Below are 20,257 nucleotides of genomic sequence, written 5' to 3' on the forward strand. Positions count from 1 at the left end.
TTATTACTCTATCGAACGGTTTCGTTTACTAAAAGCTGGCTATCTGAATTTCGCTAGTTTGAAAACTAGATGCAGTGAATGAGCTTAATTACAATTACTTTGAATTAATTACATATAAGGAATTTTACAGAGATATTCCCAGAAACAAAGTAGATAATTTTTAGTTTCTAAATGTTTAGTTTTTTTTTCAGCAAAATAATATTTTTAAATTGACATACTTTCTTTAAATGCCGATTTGGGAGCATTGCGCATAATATGCAATACTCTACAGAGTAAGCGAACGAAATTATAACGAAAAAATCTGGCATGTAATTAATCTGAGTTATAAATATTATAAAAAAAAATGTTTTTTTTTTCCCTTCAAAATTTTAATTCGAATTTTAAGAATTTATCTCCCAAAACAACGGACTGTATCATGGCAACAAAAAGGATTTTTACAGCTTTCTGTAAAGTTTATTTTTCAATTACATCATCTTATTTTATAATTATGCTTATAATCTTTTCAATTATCAACACCTCTTTTTTAAATTATCCTAATTGCATTGCTGTAATTTTTTAAGAAAATATTTGATTTTTATTATTACAATAAAATTCAAATCCATTCTATTTTTTTTAAACTCTCCAAAATGCGAGATTAATTACGAATGATACAGTTTATTTCTTTGGATATTAACTTCGTTCTCACTTTTGTTTTAATTAACATGTTAACGTTATTAGGTTGTAATCTTTCTGTAAACTTCGGGGCTTAAATATCGTTGAGCAGAAAATGAAATGAATGATGCCAGACAAAGACAAGATCAAAGGAACAAACTTAAAATATTATCATGCTACCATAATTCTGACTAGAAATTTTAGGTTAAAAGAGTTATTTTTCAAATCTCTCCCCACTAGAAATTTTTGCAGAAGGAAGTTTTTTTTCTTACAATACAATCGCAATTACAATTTAAATAGACACAGAAAAATTAAATAGCATGAGTTTTATGCTATATTTTTACTCAAAGAAGACAATTTACAAGGTCTATAATCATTAAAAACTACCTAAAAACAAAACATGAAATTTTATAAACATTTCAAATTTTGAGTAGTGGACGGCTTATAGCTAATTTAATTTATGAAGAAACATAAGGAAAACTAAATTTTCCGTGTCTTATCTCCAAAAGAATTATGCAATTTTATATTAGAATTATATATTAAAATATTTATACATTTAGCAACCAAATTAAGCGACATACTGCGTTTTTTATTTAATTCTAAGCGTGCAGGGAAACAAGAAGTAATAAAATCAACAAAATACACACAAAGTAGTATTTTGAAAGTACACGAAGTACAATTTTTCAATAAAAGGAGCTCACTTAAAATGTTCTTCATTTCAATTCAACATATTTGAAAATAACTGATTTATTTCACAAATAGTTCAAATATCAAACATTGATAAAAAGGATAAAAAATCTACATTCAGAATAAAAGATATTCATTCTGCACCGAGTTCTTTTCATAGCCCTAAGAACCACTAAGTGCATTATTCACTGACAAGGTCATTCAATAGGATTTTAACATATTTCCATACTTGAATTTGTAACTTCAACAAATTTTAATTTTAAATAAGAAAATTGTCATAATGATTAATAACAAATACTATTTTAACCTAAAACAGCTAAACTCTCCATGCCATTCTGGGTTAATATGAATAAAAGTAATCATGACATCAATACTGGAACTGAGAGTAAAGTTCTAAAGCATCACTGAGCACGCCACACCCCACCCTTCAAAATGTATGTGTTTGATCATCATTGAAACTGATATAACTCAAGACTAAACCATTAATATATTCTTCGTAATAGGGAAAAAGCCGAAGGATTACCTCGCACCTTCTCATCCTCAAACTCGTGGTGCAAAACTGTAAGCTGAGATCAAACCACTCTCAAAAATTCTTTGATATGTTACATAAATTTTTGCACAAAGCGCCGTTTATTAGGAATTTAAATTCTGCTTGAATATATAACTTATTTTTAACACACACCTTCACATATAATAATTAGTCTGACTCATACACTGAATTACTAAATATTTAATTTTAAATCTGCAACTAAATAAAGGTCACTTAATGTCAATAATTGCGAAAATCACTTAAAAACGCTTCAATATCTCAAATGTTTTCATATTATACAAATTAGAATAATAAATGTTCGAAATAGGATGTATCATCTAATCAGGAAGTGAACTAAAATCGTAAGGTATGAGGTTAAATGCTTTAGTGTTTTAAGAAAAAGATTATTTCACTAAGCATGAGAATTCATTGCGTGACTTCCTCTGTAATATCAGCTTGAAATGCCACGTATTAGAAGACCGCGGTGGCTTGGTGGTAAGGTCTAGGCTTTGGAAGCGGAGCGTTTTTGGTTCGAGACCCGATTCCACCGAAAACTCGCCGTGTAAGGGGTCTGGTGCACGTTAAATCCGCCGGGGCCAAACGTCCTCCCACTGGTGTGGTGTGGAAGTTTGAAGAGGGCGTTCCAGATAAAATGTCGTCCTCGTCATCTGATCGCGGTTCAAAATTACGAGGTGCGCCTCGAAATAGCCTAGTGTTGCTATAAAAGGGATGTTGATATAACTAAAACTTAAAAAAAGCCACGTACTGGAATATACAAAATAATTATAATTACCTTCCACTGCTTTTTGTAACAGTAGTAATTCACAGAGCGTGGAGACAACTTGAAAAGCAGAAATTTTCCTCATGCTTTGCACTAAAATTCACAATTTCAAATAACCCGCAATGGATTAAAGTAATATTATAATAATATTAAAATGTATACTCATTCATTGCAATATTCACATAAGGCTACAAATATATTGCAGTTTTCTGTCGCAATTAGTGTTGCATTAATAATGAACACACTATAAAGGTTTATGAGGAATGTACGAGAACTGCAGAAAGAGTGCAAAAGCCAAAAGCAGTCTTTCAATTATCACTCCATTTATCTATCGAAAGGCGATCTTATGAATGCTTATTCAACTGTCCTATGAATAAACTTAGGAAGAGTTACTAAGTTTTCGGTGAGACACACAGATATGAAGAGGTAAGCAAATACGGTGTATCGGGATATCACGGTTATCAGTTGAATAAATTCTATGATAAGTTGGAACATGTTAGAGAAGAAAAACTTGCCTTTCAGATAATGTAACATTTTGATTTAAATAAATAAGTAGAAAGATGCGTTTCGATGAAAATTTCGCCATATTTAAGAAGGATATTTTCCATTGAAATGAGTTCGACGCGCATGTGATCCCATGCTTGAAACACACAGCTGAATGCATCTGAAAGTTTTATGATGAAACGAGAGGATTTCAAATTTCACAATAAATGGAACTCGGAAAGTATTTAAAAGAGCTTCATTTAAACAGAATTTTATACGAACTAGAGAATTCAGAAAATGTTATTAATTGGACGGTCTTGGCAAAATTAATAAGTACCGATTTAATTAATATATCAAAGATTTTACACGACTTCAAAAGTATTTTAAATAGAAATTATTTCTGATTTTAAGTAATAGAGAGATCATTATTAATGCTTATCAATGCATATATTAACGCTTCGAAGAAATATTTTCAAAGAATGCCATCCATGCAGTTATTTTCCACAAATAAATCTGTATTTATTTGCACGGAGTCATGGCATCTGCTTTTAGAACACTTTCGCATATTTTCGGAGCCTCGAATTCCGGTCAAAAATTCTGGCGACATTTTTCAATAGAACCAATGACGTTCAGCAATAGAACATCGGAAAAGTGATTGCTTCTGGCTTTGAAAATATGGAATCAAAGAAAGTTTGAACTTATTATTAACATGAACAATTCTTAAGTCTAAAATAAATAATTGATTGGTTATTCATTGATTTTTTTTTAAATCAAATTAGGTACAAGTCTTCAATACGAAAAATAATGTTCATAAAATAACAAAAAAAAAAGGAAAAAAAAGTTTCAAAGGTGAGCTAATGAAACATATGTTTCATAGTTGTAATGAAAGAATGGACATGAAGTTCTTCAAAAAGTAGAAAAGTATAAAAATGTATTTCGAAATAATGCTATTTAAAATGTCTATACAGTAATTTACAATATGCTTATACTGGACAATTGTGTTAAGATAACAAGATTTTTTTTAAATGGTTGTTGGTATCAGTTAATTAAAGGGTTGGGAATATCACACTTTTGCTTGATTTGTCTCAAGTCCATCTTTTAAAAACTGAAAATCTGGTTACTTTATTTATTCTTAAATCTTCCTGTGAACCACAAGTTTTGCATCACTGGGGTAGGCGAATAACCTTTAAGCAAAAGAACAAGAGAAAGGTCAAGTATTGCACAAACAACTCATCGTCTGATAGAGAAAAGTTCCTAAAAAAGCGAAGCACTTTCTCCAATCTGAGGAACGATGCAATAGCCGCTCCTTTCTTCCTCTTTTAGTTTTTGACGAAAGCACAACCCGTTAGCTTCTTCTGTTCGTGTAACAGTTCGATACATTGTTGCTCATTTACGATGATTGGTCTGCAGGGAATTCTCAATAAATATGACACTCGGTCGCCTATAAGCTCGGTTTTTTTTTATGTGCCCGAGACGGTATTTCGGAAATTGGAAGTGAAAAAAAGCATAGCTAATGAAAGGAGTCGGGATGTTTATTATGTCTGCGCAAATAAATAGGCCGGGCGGGATATATATATTATTCGCATAACTATTCGGGTGTATGAATATAAATAGAAGAGCCCTGTGTGATCAAGGTATAAAAGCGAAGGCAAGAGAGTGCCATTTTATTTTCTTCTATACGAAGTAAATAAAAAGAAAGGCAGTATTGTGATCTTCGAAAATTCAATATAGAAATTGGGCCAGATTCTACTTTTCAGATTTTTTTTTTTTTTTTGAGACAGAAAAGCTAGTTTTATTTTTAAGTTCCTTTTTCTGTGTCCACACTAACTCAAGAACGGAACAAAATAGGAGCATGATATCCGATACGGGATGTTTGCAAGAAAATGACTGATTTTGTAACAAACTTCGGACTGTGTCTCACTATCCATCCGCATGCCGGTGAGACCGATAACACAAGAGCAAAGAGCTGGATGAATGAAATTCAGTATACAGTTATACCGACACTGAAAAGGCAAGCTCTTATTCGATTTAAAGAAAGCGAAACATAACCAATATTCCCGGTGTACGAGCAGGTTGTCTGCGGCGACAAGTATATATATAATGTAAAACATATTTTTGTAGCAGAGTCGTAGCCGGAGAGAGGGAACAGACTTCTGTAATTTTAAAATTCGGATTTATTCCATCCCTGGAGGCATAATTTACGTAAGACGCGACGAGGCACTTCAATCCACAGGACGACACAAGAGCGTAAAGAGCGAAAAAGAGAGAAGAGCGTAAAACTAGAAACAAATATTTTTCTCGGTCATTAAATACTGTTAGATTCTGATAGGGACTTCTTTATACATGTTGATTTAGGTAAGGGGAATTTAGGTATCTTTTAAAAGAATTTACTTGGCTTGACAGTTTTTTATCCCTTCACTCGGAATGCGTGAAAGTGCAGATTGCAGCATTTTTACAGAGTTCGTGGAGCAGTAATTAAATAAAAAGGGTGGAATTAGATCAGGAAATAGGAGATCATTTTAGAATTAAGATAATATGGCTGAATTAAGGTAACAATTTGGAAATTAGGATTTCATTTAGATTTAGAGATAGCATTGCATATTTTATATTGTATATATAAATATATATACACACTACAAGAAAATGAACTTCATTTATCAAAGAAAAGATTATCATAAATTGTTTGCAAAAATTTCATTTGTTACAGTACATGGAAATGTTTGTATACTCAAATACAAATGCAAACTAATACAAATTTATTTTTCAAGAAATTCGTGGAAAGGAATTCTTATTAGTTAATGCTTTGCAAAGAAATTTCAATAAATTAGGATGCCAAAATAATAGTTTCTTACATAAAAACAACTCTTGCGCATATATTTTTTCAATTGCAACTACAGATACTTATTTCAAATCATTAAAGCCGAAATTCTAATCTTTCTATATTTATATATACATAAAAATATATTGAATTTTCTCCTCAAACGCTGTAACTATCGCATTTATTTGGCTCGAAGCGCATTAGAAATCAAATAAAAGTCATTACAATCAAAAATCGATCTATCACGAAATCCAATCATTATAAATCAGCAACATAATATCCAAAATGGAATGAAGAAAAGAAATTCGCATTTCGCAACGGAAGGAAGTGACAATGAAGGGAAAGAGACTAATTCGAATCCCAGACAATAAAAATTCCAATTGTTTTTCCGAGCAGGTGTACTAAAAGAGTAAAAGTGAAGGGAAGATAATGATTTCAACATGAGGGATGAAAAACATTATCTATTTAATAATCTTGTTTCCTTTATACTATGTATAAGATTGTAAGCTCTAAATATAAAGATGTTACATTTTTCATCCCTTGATGAAATGAAGATAAAAGTTATCATTTAAAGAAACGACGAAAATGATGGGGGGAAAACAATATAAAGAATGAAACGAAAAGTGAAAGAAACATATTTAAACCATCCTATAAAGGCGAAAACATTTGAATTTTATTTGTAATTTCATAGCATATCACAGAATGCGAGACATCCTTGGAAGGATGTATTAATCAAATCACACTTAGAAGTTTATTCAGAAGTACAAGAAATAACCTTTAGGCTAAAAAAATGTTCACTTGCAGCTCATAAATTTTTATGAAACGTTTTTATTAAATCATTTTTAATTTAAAATATAAACAATTTTGTTACGATGTTGCAAAATTTTATGCAAATGTTATGAAATTGTTAAAATTCAGCACTAGACAATAACAAATAGTTGAAATTTAATTTAAATGCACTGTTAGAAAATAAATGTACTGAAAAATCAACATTCATTTTTTAAAGAATGAAATTTTAAAAACTTGATTTCTTGATTGAATTAGCCTTTACTTGGATACAGATGAGAAATATTTTATCAAGGGTAAATAAAAATGAAAGTTCAAATTTACCGGTATTCAATTTCATTTCTCTCTCCCCCTCTCATCTGAAATTTAATTTAAAGATATTAACGAACCACTTTAAAGCAACATTTGGGTTACGTAGGGTGGACTTCGTAATTTTTAACCGCGGTCAGATGATGAGTATGACATATGCGCTCGCACCATTCCTTTTTGACGGGTTTAATGGGCATCAGACCCGCATACACGGTGGTTCTTCAGTATAATCAGGTCCCGAACTTGGGGCCCTCCGGTCTCGAGGCCGAAACTTACAACTAAGCCACGCGACCTTCTCCTTCCATTTAAAAGCAGGTTGGTAAAATCTGTCTACACGAACTTCATTTTCAGAAAGCTCACTTTATGCAATTAATTTCACTTTATTTCATTAATCAGTCAATATCAAACTTGTCTGAAATTTTTTCAAAATAATTTTTCTTTATTTAAGTCTAAATTAAAATACAACTACATTATTATATTAATTTCAATGATTAAAAAATTAATTTAATTTCAGTAATTATCAAAATCGGACTACAGAGAAACACGATTTATTGTCTAAAGTATGCAACTTGAGAACAATAATTATTAGATTTATATTTTGGTAGATAAAATTGTTATTCAATTTTTTTAATGAAACCTTGAATTTAGTTAGATAAAAATAATTAATGCTAAACTCAGTTTTGTCTTTAAAAAATGCAAATATTTGATAAATCAATCTACGCTTCCAATCAGAAAATCTATAAAATACTATACAGAATGGATTTTTTTCTGCTACGTCAAATAAATAAAATATTTGAAAACTAAATAAAATTAACAAAAAATTAAGAAGTTGAAGAAAATAGAACTATTTGCCATCCTTTTAGAGAAGGTAATTAAAGACATTTCTTAAACAACAACAACAAAATGTTAATAATTTTCTAATTAAAGTAAAACGAAAATTTTTTTTTCAAAAATGGAGATTCTATGGAATTGAAGATACAGCGTTCTTTAAATGGCCTTGAAACTACTAAAGAGACGCAAAATATCACAGAAAAAATAAAATAGAGGAAAATGCAAAAAGTTAAAAAAAAATCCATTGCTTCGTTTCATATAACTGCATGAGGAAATTTAGATAACAGAATAAAACATCATAAATTAAGATTTTAACTACTAAAAAAAAAAAAAAGAAAAAAAAATCCATGATGTTTCGTAAATTTTCAATAATATTTTTACGCTGATTTTGATAAATAACGCAAATATGTGAGTTTAATACCCAATTAAAAAAGTATCTGATGATATATATGTAAAATATGCTTAGCAGAAACAGCCGTGAAATCCTTTAATGCTTTTTATTCTGGATAATTTCAAGGACAGTGTCCAATTTTCATCTTTTGTCAGGATTTTCATGACAAAATCCATGAAGGACACTGCAGCGTACTAAACAGGAAGACAGAGAGAGAGCATCAGAAAGTATTCTGAGCTTATATAGTTTTTGAAAGGAATTTATCAATAAAACATTTTGATTCCGCGGGGAAAATAATAATCCACTCAAGTCAGAAATTAAAGTTACAGTGACGATGGAGTTCAAGCGATTAGGAACTTATATCATAGATAAATTATATCATAGATAAATTAGAAATAATATTAAAAACTTTGATGTTTTTGAAACATTTATCAACCGACAATTCTACACCTACAAAGTCAAATACCTATAAAGGAGAATTTCTTCTATCAAATATCAATCGTATTTCTTTCCATCGATTTAGTTATGTACTCTTCGGTTAAAAATATGACATATCGAACAATTAAATTTAACGATTCCATGTAACCAGCATGTGTTTAACCAGCTAGTATCTAAATTAACAAATAAATAATTTACAAACTTAACTGGTTTTTAATGATTTATCTCAATAACAATATGGTGAAAGCTAAAAAAATTAAAAAATAAAATTCACCAACTTCACAGAAATTACAAAAATGGCACCAGATGGAAAATTACAAATTTAACATTTCATCCTTTGATATATTATTAGTAAAACAAAGAGCATTCTATGCAAACCAATAGGGTGCGACTACCTTAGGAAATAACTTTCAACAGTCAGACATCTGATCAGTTTTATTGCCATTTTCTAAGCAATGAAAGTAACTGGAATGCAATGCAGTCGAAATAAGAAAAACAGATATTATATTTAATATGTAGATGGGTAACACTTTAAATAAATCATAAGACCGTATCAATTTCGTAAAAAATAATCTACCTAATCAAACAATTCACTCGAAATAATATTATTAATATCGTTATAAAATCTCACATAACAAAATATACATATCTTTTTACAACTGATCACTTATGCTATTTAATTATAGAATGAAATAATTACATGCTATTTAATGATAGAATGAAATAATTACAATGTCTTATCGCAATATGAAAATTTCATCACTTCCGCCAAGGGCGCCATTTTAGTTGAAACAGTTAACTGTGCAGATGGCCAAATTTAGTTATTAAACGATACATGTGTAATTCGAAACAAGATACAAGGCAGATGCCCGTTAGAAATAATCAGAGAATCGCGAGGAAATTTTAACAAAATGTTTCACGCAGTAATAACGAGTGATCGAAGCAGTTAACACTGGAAACATGGAATGCATGCGTGCATACAAATTATATCTCCACTAACCTTTTAATTTAAAGCGGTGCTATAATTAAGTTAAATTAGAGGTTTTTGAAAAACCAAAAATACTGTTGTTATTACATAGATATTGGTTTAGTGAAATGCTACTTGTACACGAAGTTTCATTCATTTACTGCCAGAACTTTTATTAGTGCAATGCCGTTGTAAACAATCATGTAATGCCTTGTTATTTAAAAAAAAGTATATATATCATGAGATTGTGAAATATAAATGAACTGTGTATTGCTTTGCACACATTACTGAAATATGGAAATTTTTAAAAATAAAAAAAGCAAATAATAATAATAATAATAATAATAATAATAAATGCACAAAAAATATATTAATAATACATAAAAGTTATATTGTATATACAATATAGATTTCAAGAAATAACCAATGATGGTGTTAAATTCAAAACCTTTCTTTTTAAAAATACCTTATCGCACATTTTCATTGCATACAATGCAAAAATATTCAAGAAAAGCGATTAAGATAAAAATTAAAATTCTGATTCTTGCCTAACCAATGTTTTATCAACCAATCAAGAAACAAAATTTTTCACACCACTTACTTAAATATTCATTGTTTTTTTTTTAAAATAAAAATAAACTGAATCCAAATTTTTATTCGCATAATAATTTTAATGTTTGTTTTCAAGTTCGTTGTTATATAAATATAAGCAATCTACAAATAATATTAAACCCCTTTTAAATAGATTAAAAGGAATTTGATATAAAAAATTTACAAAGTCATTTTCTTTTAGCGAGTAATTTTAAATGCACAAAGAATTGAAATTATAGTTAACATACAAATTTTCCTTGGTTAAAAGAAGTTTCTAATTATACAAAATAAGAAAATAATTTTGTGTTTGACTATCCAAAGAAATGATTTTTAGGTAAAAAATAAAATAATCAGTAAAACATCCAAGAAGATTTTTAAAATATTTCGAATCGTATTTGATAACAGAAACTTTCAAAAATGCAAAAAATATTCAACGGATTCCAAAAACAAATGATTATTTAAATTTGCTCCTAAATTTAGAAATATAACAAACTAATTAATAAAATCATTTCTTAAAACCAAGAAAAAATATCCTTAGCAGAATTTTAATTCATCTGTAAAACCAAAGCAAAAGGGAAACTACAATGACGAAAATGACCAAGAAATGAAATAAAATTATATAGTAACGCAAACATCACATTTTATTAGAAGATGAAGTTAGCGGGTAAAAAATTAAAAGTACATAAAAAGAAATTTTTCACAACTATTCTACACAAATTGTCTAGAGAAAAGAATTCTTTTCTATCATTCAAATTTAATTAGGAAGTTAAAGCAAACAGATTCTTTATTTTGATTCACAATTGATTTATATTTTATTAAATTGTTAGAGTGACAATTATTAATTTATTAGAAGAATAAAATTTTCGAGATGAAATTCATTTTAAAATTTTAAAACATTAATAAAATTTACATTTTTTAAAAAATTATTATAATAGTCAAAAGTACATAAAAAGAAGAATGCATGAGATTTGTTATTTTCCCAAGGTTTAAACAAGGAGAGTCATTTTTGGCCACTCTGAAATTCATCTGCAATCAATCACGTGTACTGCAGAACAGGATATTCGCTGTAAGAGAAAGATAATAGAAGTATTATTGCACAATCGGGTGACGACAATCTTGGGTTCAAATTATCAGTCACCTCGGCAGAGAGTAAAATTTGTAATGCAGATTCGAAATCATTTATGATAATGACAGACTTCAATAGGATCCAAGGAAGCACTGATAAGTCTCAAATAAATTATTCATTTGAAAGGCGTTCTAAGAGAATGAAAGAAAAAGAAACAAATATCAGATTAAGTATATCTCTAGCCAACTAAGTTGCAAAACAATCTGAGCATAAATCACCCCAGCGAATCAAAACACCCCAGCGAATCAAAAGCAAAACTTCATGGGAAAAAACATTGTATTAAATCTATAGTTAACGCATCGTGGAGAAATGCAACAGTCTACAGGTAAAGCGCACACTGTAGAGACAGTCTAGATATTTTCTTTCGTGATTTTTCTTTTTCTTTTAGAAACAAAAACGAGTTTCCATGAGAGAAGCAAAAAAGACACCGACCACGGGTCAGTGAGTTTCCACTACGCGATATGCCATCAGCGACGGTCTTTGCCGATCGGGTTTTCTTTGACATTTTGGAACAAAGTCATCAGATACAACACCAGAACCTTTTCATTCATTCACCAGATTTCAATGCAGGCATTCCACTCTTTTGTGTGGAAATATCAATAATATTATCTTGAAGATTTTGTTTCTCTGTTTTTTCGCAATTGAAATAAAAGATCTATTGGAAGAAATCTATATGTTGAGAAAATTATTAATAAGGGAGAGTGTTGTTTATTTGACCACTACTGCCTGTACTGGCAACAAAACTTGAACGTTTTTGTGTTTAGTACAAAGATTCACAAACAAACAGTTTAACTTATTGCTATTTTAAAGGATACTTACTTTAATGAATAAAATAATTTACATGATTTTCACTACAAAAAAATAATAAAGTATTGCAAACATTATGTTTTGCTTCATAGCATTTTTTGATACAATTAAGAAATGTTATTAGTATATGCATGCAATAGAAAGATTAATAATCTTAATTTTATGAGAACGCCGATTTTTCTATTCCTAACCGCAAATAAGCTAGAGGTTTAAACGCGAAATTGCATCAGCTGTACCTTCGAACACCGTGAAATGTTCTTTTTATGACCAGCAAGATATATTTTTTACTTAGATGAAACTAGAGATATTTCTTAAAAGATGAATTTTCTCAGATACTGAAGATGACAATTTGTGCATGCCATCACCATTTGACTCTAGGTCATATACGGCCTATCGCAAGAGATTTCCATTTTAATCTTAAAAATCACTGTAATAATAATGAATAAGTAAATTTATCTGGGGAGTTTGTATTAAATTTTTTCTCTTTATTTCTCTGTGGATTGGAAGTTTACTCTGGAAAGAAATAGCGAGATATTTAAGTATTTTAAATGTTAAGACAATTTTAAATGCAAAAAATCAAGCTAAATGCTTTCTGTAAAAAAACACAACTCATTAGAATGTAATGAAGAAAAGGAGAGACGTAGCTCATAATATTATGCCAAGATTAACAATCTATCGCACATAGTTTCTATTTCTTGTAAGTATTTCTAGATTTGTAAAAAGTTTTCAACTGAGGATTGTATTTTTGAATTGCAAAGAAGTATGAAGACTGCGTTGAAATAAAATTAAGCATATGCTGAAAAATCGACGAATTTATAAAGTCAAAATTTTATGATGCATAAAAAGTATATCCATCGCCACTGAGAAATAGACCAGAGCGAATGTGAATCCGAAGAAATTAGATTCTAATTAAGGAATTAAAATCCAGTTCTCCAGTTGTACCCTCAGGAATCAGTAACTAGTCATGGGGGTCAGTGACTCCAAAGCAAAATGCTAATCAGAGGGTAGTTAACTACTATCACTATCGTCATCATTAGCATCGTGAGCGAAGAGGCCAGCGCAGCCATTAGCTTCCACGCGGGTCTGAGTCACGCGAAGCGACGGCGGGGTCAAACCTGACACCTTGTACAAAAATGTTTCCCCGGGAAATGCTTTTTCATCTGGCACCACATACAACTGGCTAGGCACGCCGACATCCAAATGGTTTCTACTTCTGACTTTTAGTTTTGACCATATTAAGAATAATAAAAAAAACACGCATATGATAATTATGAAAATATATACTAGTATGGAGATTATTATTTTAGATTCATGGATGGAAGGGAGAGGGGACTAATTGTTTCTTTAATTGATATTATGTTTATCATTAGTTTCAAAATTCGTTTTGGCAACATTAGGGCTTGATCTCGACCAAGCCAACAAATATTCAAACTAAAAGCATAAAATTATTCGTTGCTTAGATAAAGTACAAAGGTTTACTTGGTTTCGAGACAATTCGAAACCAGACTTTTAATAAAACTTCCTTTGAAGATGCTATGATATTTCTGATTCTATATAAAAATGAAATAAAAAATACTAAATAAAATATCCAACTTAAAAATAATATCAGGGCTCCTTAGACACAAAGAAGCTGACAAGCACGTCATATAAGTTAATGGATTTTAAGAGACAAGAAGAAAAATATATCAGATATAATTGTCTAATGTAATTAACGTACCAAAATGAACTAAGGAAAAATCATACAAATTTTTATCTTAAAGAAAATATTTTATTACAATTTTCAAGAGTTAAAAAATTAAATATAATTTTTTTTAGGTTTTTTTTACTCGAATATTCAAACCGATAGTTTAACATGCCGCCTCTCAGAGCAAATCGAAAATTTCCGGTATCAAATACGATTCACGAGTTATAGTAGGCTACGAAATAATCCATAATCAACTTATACTTGCATGCTGTAATTTCGAGGTGGAAGCTCACACATCGAGGATTTTTTTATATGAATAACAAATTCCTCTAAACGACAGTTCTCATTTGTCTCAAAATATAAGATTTATAAAAATTTATTTAAACAGCTAAAACCAGAGCACTCCACTTTCAGAATGAAAGGAAATATAATATGCTTATTGTTAATTCTTGTACTGTAACCACCCACTTCACGGTTTGTAATCTATCCACCTTTAAAAGACGTCTCTTGAAATAAAGTTGAATCTAAAAACTTAAAATTTTATGTTTCCCGACAACTGAATCCCGGGTTTAAGGCACTTTCAATAGGAGAGAAGCGCACGGAGCAATTACTTTAAGAGCTCACTTCAAGTGTATTTAAGAATCCTCGAAAAACATCTTGTAAACTAACATACCACCCATTTCAAAATGGGAGTTTAAAAATGGACAAGGGAAAAAAGTTAAGGGGGAAAAAATCCGCGTAACCACTCTAACTGTTTTCTCTCTATTGATTGTCTAGCAGCAAAAACAGTTTCGAGCCTTTCTCTTTGGTTCCCTTCTTCCTCCCCCTCCCCAACCCTCCTTTTCTCACAAGAAAGACTCTCACTAGGATAAGCATTATTAAGATTCTCTTTAATGTAAATTAAGAAGTACTCGGCGACTTTCTAACGTGATTAATATACCCATGCATCAGTAAATCGCCTAAAAGAACAAGGAGGTAAAAAAATTGGCAACAAAAATTGTAAGGAATTAAAACCACCTTTTTTTTCTCTCCTTCTTTCGTATGTTAAGTGTGTTCAGATGAGCAATTTTTATAATTAACCACGTCTCAGATTTTTTTAATTGCTTTTTTTTTTCACTCGTACATTTCCTGTTTAGGTCAGATAATGAAATCTCAATATGAAACCCTAGGACAATGGAAGCTTTTCAGTTTGAACGGGGAAAAAAGTTTTAAAAACAATTTAACGAACACGGTTACAGACGAAACTCAGAAGGGAAGAAAAGAAATGATTGATAGTTTAGTAAAGATCACAAATATCTTCTAAGCTAAAATTTAAAGGATTTTCTTAGCATTTGACCACAACAAACTGAAGTATATTATAGAATTAACAGATATCAAATGCTGTATCAGTTATTTATCCCTTTGGTAACTTGCAAATCTCATCACAAGATGCTAATGAATAAATCAATTCACATCATTTATGCATTTAAAATAATATATTGTATTTTGCAGATTTTTTAAAAATATTTAAAGTAAAGGGAACACAATTCAAATTAATAATAGTACGCAAGATATTTTTTCAATACTATTATTTTGATTCCTATAAATATAAAAAACAAATTTGTGCAATTATTATTATTATTAATAACAATAAAAGTCAATTTGAGTCTCAAGTTCCGAGATATGGCAGTATAATAATGCTTAAAACTTAATTCGTCCGAATCGATTACATTCTGTGTATAATGATATTTATATAGCAAAATTGTAAGAAAGAATGCTGGGTTATTTGTCTATCTGTCTTACAACAACTTTTTATAACCATAGTTTCCTCTTTCTCTCCTTCAATAAACTATTTTTGTATCACGCAATTTACAGATAATATGTTGGCCTAAAAACATTATCATGTTAAAAAAAAAATATCGACCAGATAAGGGGAGGGAGGAATCTTGAGCGCAATTTGTTAACGAAATAGTCTGTTTTCCCAAATTTCCTCCGAAAACGGCTCCATTCCCCCAAAGAATCATTGAAAAGAAGAAATGATGAACGATTGAAGAAACATATTCGATTATCATATCAATGTTTTCAAGTAATCATAATGCAGAGCTTCTTCTGATATAATGGTACAAGATGACAAGTGTTCGTATATCATTAATTCGCAAATGTCACACGAGGGATTGCCTCTCTTCCGCAGTCTTTATAGCCTTCCGAATTTCTATAACAAACAGAAATTAATGGCGATGCATCAATTCCTTTACATAAATAACAAGAAAAAAAAAGGAATACTTCAAGTCGATGGAAGAATTTCGACAAACATATGCAAATAGTGAAACATTTGGGAAATGTCAATTAAGCGAGGGATTTCGCAAATGCGGATGGATCTGGTTGTCCCCAACGGGGTGCCTGAATTTTATTTCCGTAAAATCAGTTACATTTTTTTTTGTAATTGATAAAAATAGTACTTTTAGCATGTACAAAAATTTAAGATTAAATATATAAAGCAAATACACAAGAGAAATTAAATGGCAGAAATGAATCAAGTCAGTGTTAAGCCAATAATTAAAACAAAAGGCTAAATCAAAAACTAATATATAAGTGCAAACTCATTTGCTCCCATTGCTACTGCTTTAGTTATTCATTTAAAGTATAATAACGCGACACAAGTATACTAAAAATGTGTCGCCTCGATACATATTCTATGAAAATAAATAAATAACTCATACATTGATTTAATAAAAGCATACATTTAATAAAGAAGTACATTTGAAATTATTTGTTCCGTATTTTATTAAACTGTTTATAAATACAAAATTATAGAGATGGTATAGATAATATTACGATAAATAAGTAATGGCCAAAATACTTTCATTAAGCCAACCATGACATGCTTTGAGATGATGCCCAGTTTGATACAGATTTTAAAATAGCATAATCAAAACATACCAGTTGGAGTCGGATTATGAAGGAAATTTGCATTTTAGTCATTATTTCATTCATTCACTTACTACATTAATATTAAACAATTTTTTTAATAATATTTATTCTTACTTGTTTAATTTTATAATAAATTGTATCACTCCACCAAACATTTTCCTTTTCTTTTTGGCCCGTTTCTAAAAAAAGTTTTCCCCATATCTTAGGCTTATGTGAGACCAGGAACGAGGAGATTTCTTTATGATGTTTTAATCTATATGCTGTGGTTATTTGGGGAGGGACCTCCTAATATGCGAGTTCAGATCCGATAAATTTAATACACAGTGGATTTCGCAATAGAATTATGTGTGTGTCATCTAATTTTGAATATAATATAAACTTTGAATCTGAGATTATAATATAAACTTTGCATTTCTCCACCAACCTGTTGGCATACAAAAGATTGTAACAAAAAAAAAAAAAAAAACCAAGTGGCAATAACTGGATGCAGTCATATTATAAACAATCAATCATCACTTCATTTTAGTTTACAAAATGTGAGATAAAATGCTGCAGGCTACTAATAAGGAAATAATGAAGATAAAAGTATATATTATTGAATTTTTTTTTAGCAATTTTTTGAGAAAATACTAGCAGAAAAAAATCTCGGAATTTATAAGCTTAGCAGCGCCCCTCTAAACTTCATATAATGATGATTCAAATTTGGTTTAAGAAACGAAATTATTTGACCATGCTACGTAAAACAAAAATTAGTCAATAAATAAATAGACTAATTGGAATGAAAGTTATAGATTTTAATAAACAATTTTATATTTTTATAAAAAAATTACAATCATATCTTTTTTTTTCTGAAATCTTTATGAAGGAAACTCTTCTCACAACCATTCCTTACTCTCACATTTAATATAATTACAAGTAAACATTTTAATTGTTATAGTTTGTATTTTAACGTTATATTTTATATTGTTTGTTTAATTACTATTATAGTATTAATATAATATATAATTGTGTATTATTATAGGTGAATTTAAAAAATATTTGCAAACCTTTTTAAAATAGATAGGTACAACGTTCCATATAGCCATAAACACCTCCCAATATTGTTTTACTATTCCGCATTCTCATTGAATCAAAGAAAAATGCCACACGAATTTATGTACTTCACTTTGAAAATACTGAAATTCCATACATATATAATTTCTTCTAGTCAAACCCTTTATTTTATTAAATTTAGGGGAAAAAAGAACGCCACTTTTTCGTTTTAATGTGCAACGCAGAGGGGAAACCGGTTTCACCGAAACATTTTCCACCTGGCTTATTTCAAACGTGAAAAGGGCGACAAATTTAGTGCTCTCCGGACAGTTATCGTCGTCGCTTACCGAGAAGCAAGTCCGAGGAACACCTGTTTAACATGTTCGCAATGTTAGAAAGCTTGATTAAATGCTGACGGCAGACGACGAAAAATTTATGTAAGTACCCATAAATAGACGTCCCTTTGTTTGCGTAGTTGTATCGCACAGGTGAACCACAAATCGCTACCAAGTTCATATTTTTTAATAAGGATTTAAAGGGGGCCGCTTGTTTGGATTGCAGCCTCACTCCGACTGGCATAAAATACGCGCGGTCACGTTTCCGAAATGCGAAGACGTCGAACAATTAGGAAACGGAATGTCAACAAAAGCTTTTGTAAAAGTTAACTTTTAAATTTCTCCCGCCTTAATCCTTTAACTTCACGCAGCGTGGCTCCTATCTCTTCATGGGTAACTAAACACGTAAAGCGGCGACACGTCCGAATCGTTCGCAGAATAATGTCTGGTATTTGCTACAGAATTAGCATTAATATTAGCTCGTGAAAAATATATATTTGAGGATCGCGTACTATTTATTTGTATTCACTGACTAAAGTACTCAGCATTTGCACGCAGACAGTTTTAACGCGCTTTAAAACCTTGAAACTTTTCAAGGTTTCGCCAGAAATAGGAAGAAACGCAGATAGATAGATGATAGATGTGTATAATTAAAAGCTCTGTCAATGTTAACATTTATTGACTCTTCCATTCATTGTACCATTTTAGGCGTGTTGGAAATTTATCAGAAATTCAAAGCTCTCCTGAGATGTAAAAATTAAACGAAGAACGTATAAAAATGAAGTTGCCTAATTAAAATGGTACAAAAATGCAAACTGGGATTAACAGTAGTTCTAATGGATAAATCGTGATTACGAATAAAGACAGTAACGTAATCAAATAGAATCAATTCAAGTGTAAGTCTACGTTTCCATTAAAAAGAAAGGTAATTTACAATAGAAAGTTTGAAAAGGGAATATGCTTTCAACGAAACAGCAATCAAGGAAATACATGAACACTCAAATGAAAGGAAGCACGGTTTCTTTCTTGTAGCACAGACGAGTCAAAAAGAAATGCGAAATTTCGTAGTCCGATAAACTGGCAGGAATATACAATTTTAAGTCATATGGCTAATAGAATCTTCACGTTGAGTACGACAGATACGCTGAAGCAATTAATTTTGGAATCTACTAAGCAGCTCGGAGAGGAAATTGGTAGATATACGACTTCATATATTTTTTTTAATGTATATAATTCCACTGACTTTATAAGGATGACTCTAAACGGTAAAGGTCATTCATCTCTTTCGATTCCTTGAAAATGTAGCTTTACAACGATTAAATACTTTTTTTTCTCATATTTTATAAATGGGAAACAATCTTGCATAATCTTCTGGATAATAATCAGATGATGCAAGTTAATTTAGCGTCATTAATGTATGTGCTTTTCAATCATGCATTTAATATTCTATTCCAGATCTTCAAATAGAAAGGTTCTATATGCGACACATAAAGTTATTTGAATATCTCAAATTGTCCATCGTTACAAAATAAAATCGGGATCAAAATGTTTTCGGAGGAAAAATGACTATTTAAAATAATTTGAAATGAAGCATTTTGGCAATTATTCCACATTTTTAATGACCGAATTTCAACAAGTAAGCCTCAACGGAATAAACGTGCATATAAATGTATGAATATCGTAAAAGAAGCTTCTTCTATGCGACATAAGGAAAATTAAGATGGATGTTATCAATACTACAGCATAATAAGAAGTCTCTTATAAAGCTAACTTACACGTTGGGCAAGAATTTTTTTTTTTTCGAATTCTACAATATTGCCCTTATTGATAGACCTATCCCATCCCATCCCATAATGAAAATAAAACAATGAAGAAGTTGAGGGATATCTCAAACAATTATTTTAATTGCTCCGTGAATTATTTAAATCTGCTTCCAACCAAACAAAGCACCCTTTCACATACAGATTGCGCAACAAAGAGACTTTATCTTCCAAAAACTGACAGCAGAGGGATCTAGGCAAATTTTCAACAAATTGTATTGGCCATGGCAACATGTTTCATCTTACTTCATAACAAAATTTAGCCTCGAATTACGCAGGGA

The 20,257-nt window shown here is 30.2% G+C and overlaps 1 protein-coding gene and 1 long non-coding RNA gene across 10 annotated transcripts in view; one reads left to right on the forward strand and one right to left on the reverse strand.

Moving 5' to 3' along the window:
* LOC129983795 (uncharacterized) overlaps nucleotides 1-12,056 on the forward strand; it is a 37,437-nt gene extending 25,381 nt beyond the window's left edge. For both annotated transcript variants that reach the window (XR_008785452.1, XR_008785453.1), the window contains one exon: nucleotides 11,777-12,056. This is a non-coding gene — a long non-coding RNA (uncharacterized LOC129983795). The remainder of the gene's footprint in view (nucleotides 1-11,776) is intronic.
* Nucleotides 1-20,257, reverse strand: part of LOC129983793 (TGF-beta receptor type-1-like) — an 804,684-nt gene that overhangs the window by 152,077 nt on the left and 632,350 nt on the right. The gene's annotated exons all lie outside the window — the stretch shown is intronic.

The sequence above is a fragment of the Argiope bruennichi genome, chromosome 9, assembly GCF_947563725.1.
Source record: "Argiope bruennichi chromosome 9, qqArgBrue1.1, whole genome shotgun sequence".
Classification (NCBI taxonomy): domain Eukaryota; kingdom Metazoa; phylum Arthropoda; class Arachnida; order Araneae; family Araneidae; genus Argiope; species Argiope bruennichi.